This window comes from Echeneis naucrates, chromosome 9 (genome assembly GCF_900963305.1).
Source record: "Echeneis naucrates chromosome 9, fEcheNa1.1, whole genome shotgun sequence".
NCBI classification, from domain to species: Eukaryota; Metazoa; Chordata; class Actinopteri; order Carangiformes; family Echeneidae; genus Echeneis; species Echeneis naucrates.
Window position 1 is genome coordinate 10,501,387 of NC_042519.1, and position 13,747 is coordinate 10,515,133.

At 42.4% G+C, this 13,747-nt stretch overlaps 1 protein-coding gene across 3 annotated transcripts in view; it reads left to right on the forward strand.

Moving 5' to 3' along the window:
• Positions 1–6,182: 6,182 nt before the first annotated feature.
• rhobtb4 (Rho related BTB domain containing 4) overlaps positions 6,183–13,747 on the forward strand; it is a 39,352-nt gene continuing 31,787 nt past the window's right edge. For 2 of the 3 annotated variants that reach the window (XM_029510144.1, XM_029510145.1), the window contains exons 1-2: positions 6,183–6,293; positions 7,052–7,189. The gene's annotated coding sequence lies outside the window, so the exon portion shown is untranslated. Of the gene's footprint in view, positions 6,294–6,381; positions 6,775–7,051; positions 7,190–13,747 lie in introns of those variants that run through there. The other variant, XM_029510143.1, reaches the window with a different exon arrangement.

Sequence of the window (13,747 nt, forward strand, 5' to 3'; positions counted from 1 at the left end):
TTTTCAACAATAAAATGTCTAAAGACTATCAATTTACTTGACAGGTGACGGGCTTGTCCAATCAAAAGAAATGGATGAATTTAACACATACAGTTCAGGTACCAGGTAAAAAATATTAAACTTCCAATTTAATCTTCAGAGTGGAAAACTCTTTTCGTTTTGATAAAGTAGCTAGTGTCTGATTTTCTTTTACCATTACCAATGCCAAGGGCCCATTTGTGTCACCTGTGTTTGATTCTTTGTCAGCTGAGTCACACTAAAAACACTGAACCAATTCATATTGACTTTCATTTAACATATTCGATCTTCAGAATGTCTATAAATTATTTCCTAAACAGTTTGCCATATTTTTTCATCAATTACTTGTCAAGAGTAAATGAGGCATAAGACATGATAACATGTTGTTCTTATGTATGTTTTGGGTTGGAATGGTGACCTACTGACCCTCTTTACCAGGTATGATACACATGCACCATAAACACACACACATTTCATGTGTGGCCGCATGTATAGACCATATACTCACAACCCAATACAGAAGATGACCCACAAGTACCATAAGATTTGGTGAACTCATGAAACATGAGTTTGGCCTTTCAATGCCTGAGATATAAATAAAAAATTTTGATCTGGTATCATGTATCAGTTCTCAAATATGGTGTCAGCAAAAGTCAGGCCAAAAAGTCTTGCACCAGTCTGTTGCACTGCGTTGCTTTGTTTGGTATGCCTCATTTGCCTACTATGGTAAACATTTCCAGTGTATCAATAGATTAACTTGGCTCTTTAACAGTTCCTCAAATAACTCAGGAATGATGAAGTAGAAGGTGTTACAGCTTTGTTAAAAATATACTCATGGTCTAAGTGTTTTGGAGGTAAAGATAAAAGAAGTGGAAAAGGATAATCATTGTTTTCATTTGAAACAAACCCTGAAAGCAGGGACCATTCAGAAGAGACTAAAAAAGGAAAAGCCACAGATGTTAGGGGCCAGATGCTAGAGCTGATGAGTAACTTTTAGTTTATCTGTTTTAACTTATTAGGCCCACCTGTCCCCTCTGCCCATCTGGCCTCCTAACAGTTTCCCTAGACACAGTGAATTATGTGCAGTTAAACACAAAGTGGTAAATAGAGCAGAAGCACAAACACAGCAACCTGCTCATTTGTCCTGAGAAACCTTTGAGACTTTGGTGAAAAGCTAAGTAACCTACACACCCCTCCATTATGGGCAGTCACTCCCATACTGCATGCCTGTGTGGATGGAGTGAGAAAAAACAGGAAGGAAGTTTTCCTTGTAAAGAAAGTTAGAAGAGAAGTGAGACGTGACAGTACACACGTACCTGGAAGAGTTAAGAAGCTCATGGTTTGGCAGTTGACTCGCCGGTGAAGAAACTGTTAAAGAAACACACACACACACACTTGGAAGTTTGGAGACTTGGAAGCACAAATCATGTATAAACATGATCTGTGCATTTCTGTATTTTTCATTGGCCTAGTGAAAACAGCAACAATAACTTTGAAAGCTCTGAGGATTCATTCTCATGTCTCCAGTTCCCTGCTGAGTGTCATAAGTTTGGTGAGCAACAAACAGAGAGGCAAGAGTTTTAAGGAGAGGAAAAACAGGAAGAAATAAAAAGAGTTTGTCTGTAGACCAAATTAATTGGAAGTAAGGGCAGAGGTAGCTGTGCTCATCCCTGTTTCCATAGCGACCCAAATGTGCTGTCAGTGCAGTGACGCCAGTCAGGAGCATTCTGCTGCTGCTGCGCTGACATGTACTACCCGTGCCAATGCCCAGCTGACAACACTGAGCATACACCAGTGTCTATTCATAGCACCCAAGTGACGGCCAGGAGTGACACAAGCAGCCTGGAGCGTAGTGCCAAGGAGGCCAGGCCCCCCAAAACTGGGTGGGTACAGGCTCGCGTCCCTTGATGGAGGTGGACGGGCGCATGGACTGACTGAGGGATTAACTCATGGCAGGAGTTATATCATCCTCTCTCTGATCTATGTCCACAACGACACCTGGCCCCTCAGTCATCACCAAGAATCACACAAATCCCTGCTTTTTTTTTTTTAGGTCTTCAAACACATGAAAAACATACCCGGAAGTAGAAATTGTGATCAAACCTAAATCTGATCTTGATGGGATCAAATTGCATCGTTTCAGGTTTCAAATTCATCTTTATTAAGCTGAAACAGACAGACCAGATGCAAATCGGCACCATATAAAAATAAACTAAATACTGTAAATGCGTGGCAACTTAAGAGTTTGGGTACAGAAAGATAGTTAATCCCAAAAAGGCAATTCTTCAATCAGGGGAGTTGCTTTATCAGGAACATTGATGATTGGCTGGTGTCTATTCCTGGAAGGTCAGATTAACTCCCTCTGGTTGTGTAATATTTAGGACTCCAGTGACCCAGAAGATTCCTGGGGTGAAGAAGAGTTGGCTTATCTTTGTCTCTGACACACAGTCATTTATCATAATTTGAGTCTGGCACTGTGGCTCAAACCAGGAAATATTTGTTTCCAAATCAAGAACTCAAAAATTCAAACTGTGATAATTTTCCTGTGCACATTTGTTTATGATTCCGATCCACCTTCACACCCACAGTGCGGTGAAGTTGGCAAGAGGTCTGGAAACACCAAGTCAGTGCCTCCTTTGTGAGCGATTGCTCACGCTCAATTGGTGCTTCTGTAACAAAGCGTTTTCAGAGAGATCAGGCAGAAGAATGGCAGAGGCTCCGAGGCTCCGAGCGGCCCATTGTGTTCAGTCAGCAGCCAATGTTAGATGTCTTTGTGGTCGCTCGCCGGCTGGTGTCAGAGGCCATTGTGGCTCTTGAAATGCCACATCGGAGATACAGTGTTACTGACTGAAATGGATCCGTGCGGGACAAAAATCACGTATTTTCTTTGTGTGCGCAGTGAGTTGTGTATTGTTTGTTTGTGTGCATGTGCGAATGTGTCTATGTGTATCCGGGGTGAAAAGCATAAGCCAACTGTGTTTGTTTGTTTTGAAATGTAGCTGATGCAGGATTTTCACACCCCTGGGATCAGCAGTTTGCCCTCTCAGGAGAAAAACGGACAGACAGAGAGAGGAGCAGGCCATGTGGACGCACCATTATGCCTCTATTGTGCCCATATAGCTGCATCAATAGTGTTATAGCAGGGGTCACTACCAATAGAAAAGTGCTGTACAACACACTTTGATATAAAGGTTCAGCTTGCCTGCGTATGTCATGAAGATAAGAGGGACCAATGAGCCCGAACAAAAGCAGAGTTGAGCAGAATAAACACACAAACACATTCGTACATATGTCCACTGAAACACGCTGTATGTCAGCAGAAGGCAGGAAACACCCCATCTCTGAAATGATGCTTTTTTTTTTTTTTTTTTCATTTATTTGCAGTAGCTGTTCACCCCAATGGTATCCATGCCATGGCTACAGCAGGATGTTCCATCACCCGTGTGTCCTGGTGTGTGTCTGTGTGTGTGTGTGTTCACATGAGTCTCATGTCTACTGCCGGCAGTTGCCTAGGACTTGTATGCATGCTGAGATAGAAGCAAGCCTGGGCAAGTTGCTCAGTTCCCTTCACAGGACAATGGCTATTTCAGATGCTTGGCTGAGCAGGAGCCTCAGAGATTCTGTGAAAGACCAGGGGCCTCTCACAGTCCTGCAGGTGTCTGACATTTACGCTTTTGCCAAGTTCCATTTTTTTTTTAATACAGATGAAGGCTGGTGCTGAAATGCTTCTCTGCACGAATAAACCACTTGACACTGAAGACTGAATTAAGACTGCTGTTGTTTTTTTTTTCTTTCTTGTTATTAACATCCTGCCGCTGCTTTTTTTCTCAGTGGCAATTTAATATTTCGTAATTGAATTTGATCTCCATAATTGAGTTTACACCAACAGCTTCAAAGCGTCTTAGCATAAGAAGGTAATACGGTTTTACTCCATAAAGAGGCAGCCATGGGACAGACAGATGTGATTTTGTTGTTATGTGCCCAGATTACAAATCCAAGCAATTTAAGATAAAGTTAAGCCATAGGTGTTGCGCTAAGATGCTTATTGGTTCAGGTATGTGGACTGACCTGCCAAATTTTCAGTTCAAAGTAAAGTAAAATTATAACAATGTGTTCTCTGTTGTGGTGCCACGATGCCAGTGTACAATGTGATGATACCAAGATTTGATATGGCACCTCCAGGGTATCAGTGTTCAGTTAAGAATATATTCAAAACATTTAATCTTTTTAAATTGTCACAATATTAACACTGATGAGATGGAACACTGAGCAAGTAAACTGTTTAAATAACACAAAATTGGCCACACCAACACCTGATGACACATTACACTACACCGAAGTATTGGTACGAACAATGGCTGCAGGGCGCATCCTCCCTGTGGGTGGTGAGCTGCATAATAGAGGTTTATCAGGTGTGAACACCATTCCAAACAACTTCACGATGAACTGGTTGAACAGTTTAAAATGCAGAATAAACCACACAGACGTGCCCTTCTTTAGTTGTGCACTGAGGGTTGTGTAATCTACAGTGCACAACTTGCCACTGGCAGGCAGGTTCAGCAGGCGGACACAGTGACAAAACAAGAAAACCTGTGAGCGGGCTGCCATTTTATCACAGGGCTGACATATAGAGAACTTAAACCCTCTGTCCTGAATATTACGTTCATTCATTCACTCATCCTCTACCACTTATCCGTTTTCAGGGTTAGTCACAGTCACAGGGCCAACACACAGAGACCAACAATGGCCAACACACAGAGACCAAAAATGGCCAACACACAGAGACCAACAACGCTCTAAAAAGTGCAACATGCAGTTGTTTATTCAAACTAATAACTGCCACTGAAAAGACGTTGACATTATTGATTTGAATGTGGAACCTTTTTTTTTTTTTTTAGCATTTTGAAACATCAAGCTTGATTTTTACTGAACTACTGAAGTCCCATAGCTCTCTTTCGGCGTGCTGAAACACCATTAGACATCGTGAATATCATTTACATCCTGGTTGGATTTCGCCCCAAGATAAACGTAAGAAGCAAAGCAGTTGTAGATAAATAAAGTTTTAGGATCTTGTGTTGTCATAATAGCCCAGTTTAAGCTAGCTGGCTGGCTAGCTAGCGAGCCACCGCAAACGCTAGCTCGCTAGCTAGCCAGCCAGCCACGGGTAGTTATCTTTGCATGATTGTAGCTGGAAAGCTAGTTAGCTAATGTTAGCTAGCTGACGTTTGAGTTGGTTAAAGATGTCTGCGATCCGATCACCTAATTTTCAGAGGAATTTCCTTCATTTGTTTTAATGGTAAATATGTTGCATGAGGTTCATATGTTAAATATGAAGAAATACATTTAAAGTAATCTGTTGGCCAAGTGTCTTTTTATAGAGTTTATAAGATTGGAAATGGTTTGGTTTTATGTAAATGAATTAACTGGTGCCAATGCAAACATTGATTCATATTAATTTATTTAAAAGTAAATACATTAGGTTGATTCAATTTCAATGTATTAGTTTGGTTCAATAACTGAAGATCACTTGGATCAAGAAGAAAGAATTATTGTGCAGTATATTTGTGACTCAAATTTAGATTCTGTGAAGTCAAAAATTTGATATCTAGTTACCTTTTTTTTTCTTTTTTCTTTTGAGCAAGGTTTTTCAGTGAACCACTCACACTCAGACCTACAGACAATTTAACCCAAATACGATGTCTTTGGGTGGTGGGAGGAAAAAGAAAAGGTCCCAGGAACCGACCCCACAATCTTCTTGCTATCAGGCAGTACATGAAGTGAGATCCTGTGCTGTGGATAAGGTAGACTCATAAATGTGGCGCCTGTCAAAGGTCTCAAACTATAAGTCATTTGGTCTAACATCATGAAGCAAACCCTGTGAAGCAAGATTCTCCTTCACATTTGAAGAAGTGAATTTTAGCTTTTTTCAGTTCAAAAATAACTGAGCTTCGACTGTACTGAATGTATCAAGAACCTCAGAGGGATTAGTCAGCACTGACGCTTCACTACGCTGTCCGCCCTGCAGCCTGGCACCCGCTCCACTTTATGAATGGGTGGATGGGTGTGGCACTGGTGGCTCTGCGGGGCTGCTGCTGGGGGGGGGTGGGGGGTGGCTCGTTGTCTGTGAGGGCTGGTCTGGAGTGAAACATAACTGTGCTCTGCCACAGCTCGGCAGACACATCGGAGAAAGGAAGGGGAGGAGAGAGAGAGGGAGACAGAGACAGCTGCGTCAGTCCACTCCCCAGCGAGGACTAAACTTCAGTCGAGAAATTTTGGTGAGACAGGGGAGTGGGGTGGTGGGGGGGGGCGTGGATGATAATATTATTACTTTTATTCTAAGGCGAGGAGCAAACAAGTGAAATGATAATTGGAGGGGGGTGAGATGGGATCAGACAGATGTGGATGAGGATGAAGCGCGAGCGAAATGATCCAAATTGTAAGAAAAGAAGAAAAAAATGCTCTTGTCAACCATCAACAATCGTGATTAAAAAAAAAAAAAAGACAAAAGAAAGTCAATGCCAGGGTCCCTCTTCCATGTGCTCCCTCCTCATTGGTGCGACAGAAGCAACAAAGGGACGTGGAAAGAACTCGCATCAGGACCACAGCCGGACAACAGCTCAGACAGACCCGAGAGCACAATAGGGGAGGGGCGGGGGCTGCTAATAAGAGCGTGTCTGCAGGTTTTGTAATATGCAGCAGTCTTTCAAGTAATTACATTCCTCCTGGCGTCTCGCTGCTCCCACGATCGGGGATCGGGTGTGTTTTATCTTTTCTCTCTTTTGTCAGTTCTGGCAAGATTTCCACCGAAAACAGGCGCATTTAGAAACCAAGCCGAAGATTTAAGGGCGCTCAAGTCCAGACTGAGACGGAGCACGTGCTTTAAAAATAGAGAACCCCCCCACAAACGACAAAAAAAAAAAAAAAAAAAAAAAAAAAAACAACAACATGAATTTGAGTTGTGTTGACAAGATGTTGCCATGCACAAGAATGCTCTGCAGGTGACCGCGTTTGTTTTTTGTGCCCCTTCGTGCAGTTTAATGGGGAGAAGCGAGAGAGCAGCGCTGCCCAGAATAAAGTGAGGGAAGCAAGACAGAGCGAGGTGTGAACTGAGAGTGGACGTCGAAGGGGAGAGACACCGGGACTGATTCCAGAGGTGCATGTCTTTGTAAAGGTAGGAGGACGATTGCACACACTTTGTGTCTTAAACTGACGGTCCACACATGTAGACAGGCAGAGTTGTTTGAGGGTTGCATAACGGTACTGAGTTTGGGTGGTAAATCTGATTTTGAACTGATCCTCCACAAGGATTTGTCGAGCTTTTCTTTTATATTTGGGGAATCAGTTGCATTGGGCAAAAAACGAACCGACGAAACAAACTGTAGTTTTTCGTGTTTTTATACCTTTAAAAGTTTGATTAAGCCCAATGTGGGTGTGCCACTTTGAATCAACCCAACTCAAAATGTGCACAACATTGATAAAGGTCAGTTTCTCTTCTAAAGGGATGGTTAACCTATATGTATTTTTTGGTAAATTAGGGCATTAATCAAAAAAACAATCAAATTTGTTTTGACTTTATTTTAGCATGGAGAATTGAGACAGGCTATTGAATTTTGGACACTCCCCCAATCTATTTCTACTGAATAGCCATCACACAATGCTCCACTGTGGACTGACAGCAGGCTACATTTGAGAAAAAGTAATATACTGGCTTTTTACAAAATCCTGAATCATACGGATGTAAACATCTGTATTCTCTAGGCTAGAGTATGCAGTTGAATGTTATGATTTAATATAAGTTATCTGTGGCAGTAATTGTTTAAAAAGGGGAATTTCCTTTTGTCTAGTGAAGTTAGACTTTTTTTGGTGATAGAGAGTACTCCAAACTGTGAGTTCCATCAATAGCACTGCTATTCTCACCGAATCCATCTTGGAGGAATAACTCTGGAGTGGATTTATTCCATCTGTAGAGAGTCAAAAAGTGGCCCCTGCAGTGTCTCAAATCATCTAGTTCAATAGTTATTCTTGCTATTTTACAATTATGGCAACATGCAGTGCCTGTAAGTGCCCGGGTGGTGCATTCAAAACCATCAAAAAGTTCAGTATAAAAAGTTGGAAAGTTCTCACCCTCAGTGATCCTTGTTTTGGCTGCATAGCAGAATAAGAGGAACCACTGGTGTAGATCGCAGTCTAATGTTGTGATTGTCATTTCTGGGCAGTCTAGTTATCTGATACTACTCTGTGGAAATGTATGCACTACATCAGTGAGTAAACAGTGTAGCTGGAGTACAAAATGTGGGTATACTGACTAAAGTTTCCAATTTGAGACACAGAAGCTGTACTGAAGCAAACTGAAGACCTGAATGTAAAGTTGGCATCTGAAACATCAGTCCAAACGATTCCTGTTACCAACCATTCCAACAATGCTCACATTTTTTTCTCTTTCCTTTTCTTTATTTTGTGAGCAGAGAGGAGATGGTGGGTGTGGGGGTATTCTGATACAGTTGACATCAGTTCCTCCACACTGTCCCATTCCTCTGTGTTTTTCTATCAGCTGTGGAATTTGAACCATTCTTCCTTTGGGGTGAGGCCCGTCCTTCTGTCTGCCTCTGCTCTGAGGAGTGGGTTGTCTCCAGGGGAGGCTCAAAGTGTGTGTGTGTGTGTGTGTTAGAGAGAGAGACAGAGAGTGTGGGTAACTGGGGCTTTCCAGTAGAGTTGCACACCAAACATTCCTGGCTGCTGGATGGTGAGCTAGTGGGCCAAGTCCACACAGCTGGGAGTCATATAAGAAGCTGTGCCTTTGTGCGAGTGGAGCAATAATACACACATACTCTCTCTGTGTCTCCCATCTCTCGCTCACTCTCTCACACACAAACAGTCACATGAACACACTGTCATAGCTTAAACCAAGAATATAAGTAAAACACTCAAATCAGATTTTCACCTGCAAGGAAGGGGCAGGGCAGACAGGTGAATACGAGGTGGGGGAGGCAGCAGCTAAGAAGTAACTGGAAACAGCAGCCAAGGGCAACTGAGAGGGAGTTTTTAACAAACATACGCTGTCACACAGACACACATACATTCAGAGTCCGCTCACACCTCCTCTCAACTGGATTCAGGATGACTGGGGAGCTGTGAAATGTGTGCAGGGGTGGAATAGTTTGTATTGTTTGTAAAGGCATCCACACATAAAAAAGGAGGGGGTAAAAAGAAACTATCGTAGAACAGTGTCTTCTTCTCTTTCCAGCACCACATGATGTTTGTCCTCTTAAGTAAGTTTGGGAGAACGCGAGGGAGATGGAAAGAGACAAACAGACAGAGAGAGACGTGATTGTGCTGGTAATGGCAACTGTACAGTTTGTTTCTCTCTCATTGGCTGCCTTTTTGGTTGTTTTTGAATCAAGGCGTCAGTGAGCAAAGAATGTGCATGCAAGAGCAGAAAGCAGCGTGAAGGGGCTCGGAGAAAGTTGAGGAACAGGCCTTGAGAAGACGGGAGAAGGGGAAGAGAAGTGTTTGAAACTGAATTAGAGAGAAACTGGGGGGAGAGAAGAAAGAAGGGAGTAAAAACAGAGGAAGGGGGACACGAAGGGGTTTTGGCTGAGAGGAAATTAGAGCAGGGCAGACTAGGGGGTTGAGAAAGACAAGATGAGATTGCGAAAGAGAGCAACGGAGAGGGAGAGCATGTCAGGCGCTTGACTGCATATGATAGTAAACATTATAAATTAGGGAGAAAAATAAATAGAAAAAAAAGCTTTTTCAGCTCAAACTTCTTCTTTCCATTTTGAGCCAAAAATCTGTGATAGAAGGATTTGAATTGAAGAAATTAAAATAGAAACAGTTAGCTCTCAAGACGGAAAGCAATCTTTGTTACTGTAACTTTTCAGACAAAAAATCAACTTCTTTAGAACTGATTCCACATGAAAAAGACCTCAGAACATCTGTCTTCACTTCCTCTAATGTGGTAATTCACTTCACTGGGTCACCAGTATGTGCACGCTTTCTGTACTCAGGGTGTGTATGAGTGTGAATAGTTATTGGCTTCTACAACTCAATTACTAAGAGCAAACAAATGTAATGACTGGCCTAGTAAACAAAAAAAAACAAACAAAACAAAACAACAACAAAAACACCCAAGATGAAATCAAACACAAATATCTGCAACACTCCTGCACACTCCTAATACCCTGCATGTCTTAATGTAGGCAGGAAGTAAAATCCACCTTTTCAATGCCAGACAGCTCATGTGTGTTGGAATGAGTAATTTGCATGTGGTTGTGGGTATGTGTGTGTGTTTGATAAGAAGGTGTTGCATTGCCAGTGAGGACAGGACAGGGCAGGGCCAGACCAAGAGGGAGAGAGGAGATAAAATAGCCAGTCAATTTCAGACAGAGTGCCCTCGGTGGGTCAGCTCTGAGCTGAGCTGAGGCCAGGCTTTGACAGGGGAGTTGCGTCCCGAGTACCAGTGTGGCTTCACTGATAGGGAGGTGTATTATACAACCTCACTGTTGACAGAGTGTGGACAAAGAGTTCTGGGTCAAAGGTTTTATGCAGCAAGGATTGCTTCGTTTTTGCTGTATTCTGCGCTTTTGGAGTGCACCTAATGAGCAAAAACCTTTTTTCTCTGAAAAGTGTGAAACCCAATTTCAGCGGTTGTCTGTCATTTTTAAAACGCCTTGCACAGCTGAGTTGCTTGGCTGTAGGGCTTCTCCACATATTTGTTTCTTCGAGCCCATGATGGTGAAGCTGTATCACTGCCATGGATAAAGCTTTCCTTGGATCTGATTGTTTATGCATGCATATTCTCATACGTGTGCAACTCTGTGTGCAATTTGATCCCCGGGTGTCCTTTTCTTTAGCATCTGCTCCTCTCATTTGTGGCAGAATGCAGATCCCTTTGGGTGAAGTGAGCTTCACAGTCATATGACTGAGGAAATGCCAACTAGGTATTTAAGTGTGTGTTCTGCAATCACAGATTACATTTCACACCATAAGGGGGTTTCTCTCTGGGGGTTTTATAGTAGTTGCTGGTACTGTCTGTGTGTGTATTCTGGGGTACTATCACAGTTGGATGGGCGTGGCTCCCTTCTTGCATCTCCAACAGAAGTAATGAGAAGTAACACCCCAAAACAGCCACTTCCCTGGTTTGTATGGATCCAAACAGACCCATATGTCATCTTTCTGTGTTGCTCACACACAGTGGAAATCTCTAGTGTTGCTTGTGTCTTGTCTATCCATCTCTCCTTTGTTTAATAACGAGTCATGTCCCAACACACACACTATACAGTGGCTTTGGCTTTCATTAACTGAGAATTAGGAAGCCCCAATTAGCACTTTCAACAAGATCTATGATTGGTTTTGTCTGAGTGTAGAGAGGCAGTTAAGAGGAGTTGGAGAGAGCTCGTTCACACTTATTTTCTTGCCTGTCCATTAGAATCCCGGGAGGTGCGCTCTTCCTTCCCTTCCTTTTTCCCTCACATAATTTTAACTTCACCTGTAGTTGATGGCTGGTGTTAATGGGCCTCGTGAAGGTGATGAAGGGCAGCGGTTACAGCCTTGCTTGTCTGTGAGCTGAGCTGTTGCTGTGTTTTGGCAGTATGCTAGAAATCTCTTGCAAACCCTCTGTAATACATTTTCCTTTTACACTGCTCCCTCCTGAGCCTTTCCCACACCCTAACAGCATCACAGGGATGGATCCAAAAATCCTGCAATGCTCCCAAACTCATTAGCAGTCACAATGAATCAGAGAGGCATGCAAACTCATTGCAAACCCCTAGATACAGACATAAACACAGTGACACATGCATATGCTGTTTGCCTATCTTTGTGTCTTTGTCTCTTCTTTTGTAAAAGCTGGAGGCTTTAAACTAATCTGTTGTGAGAGAAACACCCAAGGGTGCCATTCTTGCTAATCAGGGTCAGACCAGTTTCAATGTTGGCCAAGCCACTCATGAAACCACAGGATTTTAGTGTAATTGTGTGCGTACTCATATGATTGTATGTGTCAACTGGGATGAGGTGTTTCCCTTTGCTTTGTTTTTATATACACACGGTTGTGTATTTTTAACCTCCCGAATGCCATTTGATTGAGAGCTGCCTGATGAGAAGCTGATGCAACCTGACTTACCCTTGCCTGTCTCCAGATGGATGAATCAGATATGTCAACTGAGCAAGTTGCAAATGAGAACCCTGTGATCAGTGTTTGTCTGACTCCAGTCGCTGTGGTTTAGCTCCCACACAGCAATCTGAAATTGACTCACCACATGTTATGTGGTTTAGTTTGCATGTATTTTTAGCAGTTACGCACTTCAAGAGCCTTTCCCTTAATTTAAATAAAGCGAAGGAAAAACTAAGGAAGAAGAAAAATAGTTCAATTTTAGTTTCCTGCTGCATCATGCACACATGGTACATCGCTTCATTACATTGTAACTGAATTCAAAACAATATTTAAGGATACAAAGTATTCTGTATGGTGCTCACAATTTATTCCCTTCATGAAGTTCAACTATCTAGCCAGATGAACTGAATGGAACTAGGGGGCATTTGACTAAAAAGTACCTCCCTTAAATCGTCATAGACGGGACAGCAAAACAAAAACTGATCCTCATCCTCATTTTGACCCAGCTCACACACTAAACGTAGTCCTTTGGAGTGTGACATAATGCTCTTCTGAGTATTATGAAGTGATCGAAGGATTTGAATTGTCCATTGAAATGTCCCAATTAACTTTCCTTTTAGTGAGGCAGGTCAGGCATTTTCACAGGTCTATTCCAAAGACAAAGCATTTGCCATTTATGTGCGATGCATCAAGGTTCCCATTACATCTCCCCACTAATGGCTGCAGCTGAACTAAATTTATAGATCCAACAGCTCAGTAAAGTGCAAGCTTGTAGCTTGTTTGTGTTTAACCTAAACACAAGAATCATTGTTAGAAAAAGGACAGTTTTCTTAAATCATTTGTGGTCATACAAGGATAGACAATTTTTAAACTGCCATGCAATCTGGAAATATAATAACCTCCTCCCCATTTACCTCTATCTTTTCCGCCCTTGACCAGAATACATCACTCTCTCTTAAATATAAATATTTAATCAATATTATTCTTCTTTAATGCCATGAATACAGATGCATCTCTCATTGGAGGTCATGTTCTGCAGAAATATCGATTCATTGAGTGTTGATATGCTCCATCACTGCTCTGCATTTTACTTCCTCCTCCAGTATTTCTTTTGGGACACATTTTATACCCACACTAATTGGTTAAAGGACATACAGTATTGTTCAGGTCAGTTTGAGATAAGTGGAGGGTACATTTTGTGTACACATTGAGTATCTCAGTGCGTTTCATCTGAACATTTCTCTGGTGTGAATGACCTCTGTTCACAAGGTGTTAGGATTAGCCAGGATCAACAGCATTGCACCGTCCAAAAGAGCTGCCACTCGCTTGCCCCTTGCCGTTATTCAAATGATTAAAGCATGCATGGCCACGCTGCAGCTTGGCAAGTGAATGACATGTGGTCACAGTGTGCGGTGACCGTTGTAGGCTTGTTATATTGCTGGGCCACCGCGAAGCAGTGCGGAAAAAATTACATCAGTATAGATTTTTCCATCACACTATTTCAGGATGGCTACAGCGCATTGTGTGTCATCTATGTCTCTCTTTCTCTGGGTGTGCGTGCGTGTATGTGTGCTATCTGAATTGCGCATATTGACCTCAATCCTGTATTGCAATCCA